This window comes from Oncorhynchus nerka, unplaced genomic scaffold, assembly GCF_034236695.1.
Source record: "Oncorhynchus nerka isolate Pitt River unplaced genomic scaffold, Oner_Uvic_2.0 unplaced_scaffold_850, whole genome shotgun sequence".
Lineage (NCBI taxonomy): Eukaryota > Metazoa > Chordata > Actinopteri > Salmoniformes > Salmonidae > Oncorhynchus > Oncorhynchus nerka.
The window spans coordinates 299,841-301,435 of NW_027040426.1; positions in this window are offsets into that span (position 1 = coordinate 299,841).

The following is a 1,595-nucleotide window of genomic DNA, read 5'->3' on the forward strand; positions in this document are numbered from 1 at the left end:
GTTACTATAGCTTGATGTGTGATATATTTATATAGAGACAGAGTAGTTACTATAGCTTGATGTGTGATATATTTATATAGAGACAGAGTAGTTACTATAGCTTGATGTGTGATATATTTATATAGAGACAGAGTAGTTACTATAGCTTGATGTGTGATGTATTTATATAGAGACAGAGTAGTTACTATAGCTTGATGTGTGATATATTTATATAGAGACAGAGTAGTTACTATAGCTTGATGTGTGATATATTTATATAGAGACAGAGTAGTTACTATAGCTTGATGTGTGATATATTTATATAGAGTAGAGACAGAGTAGTTACTATAGCTTGATGTGTGATATATTTATATAGAGACAGAGTAGTTACTATAGCTTGATGTGTGATATATTTATATAGAGTAGAGACAGAGTAGTTACTATAGCTTGATGTGTGATATATTTATATAGAGACAGAGTAGTTACTATAGCTTGATGTGTGATATATTTATATAGAGTAGAGACAGAGTAGTTACTATAGCTTGATGTGTGATATATTTATATAGAGACAGAGTAGTTACTATAGCTTGATGTGTGATATATTTATATAGAGTAGAGACAGAGTAGTTACTATAGCTTGATGTGTGATATATTTATATAGAGTAGAGACAGAGTAGTTACTATAGCTTGATGTGTGATATATTTATATAGAGACAGAGTAGTTACTATAGCTTGATGTGTGATGTATTTATATAGAGACAGAGTAGTTACTATAGCTTGATGTGTGATGTATTTATATAGAGTAGAGACAGAGTAGTTACTATAGCTTGATGTGTGATGTATTTATATAGAGTAGAGACAGAGTAGTTACTATAGCTTGATGTGTGATATATTTATATAGATACAGAGTAGTTACTATAGCTTGATGTGTGATATATTTATATAGAGACAGAGTAGTTACTATAGCTTGATGTGTGATATATTTATATAGAGACAGAGTAGTTACTATAGCTTGATGTGTGATATATTTATATAGAGTAGAGACAGAGTAGTTACTATAGCTTGATGTGTGATATATTTATATAGAGAAGAGACAGAGTAGTTACTATAGCTTGATGTGTGATATATTTATATAGAGAAGAGACAGAGTAGTTACTATAGCTTGATGTGTGATATATTTATATAGAGTAGAGACAGAGTAGTTACTATAGCTTGATGTGTGATATATTTATATAGAGTAGAGACAGAGTAGTTACTATAGCTTGATGTGTGATATATTTATATAGAGACAGAGTAGTTACTATAGCTTGATGTGTGATGTATTTATATAGTAGAGACAGAGTAGTTACTATAGCTTGATGTGTGATATATTTATATAGAGAAGAGAGACAGAGTAGTTACTATAGCTTGATGTGTGATATATTTATATAGAGTAGAGACAGAGTAGTTACTATAGCTTGATGTGTGATGTATTTATATAGAGTAGAGACAGAGTAGTTACTATAGCTTGATGTGTGATATATTTATATAGAGACAGAGTAGTTACTATAGCTTGATGTGTGATATATTTATATAGAGTAGAGACAGAGTAGTTACTATAGCTTGATGTGTGATAT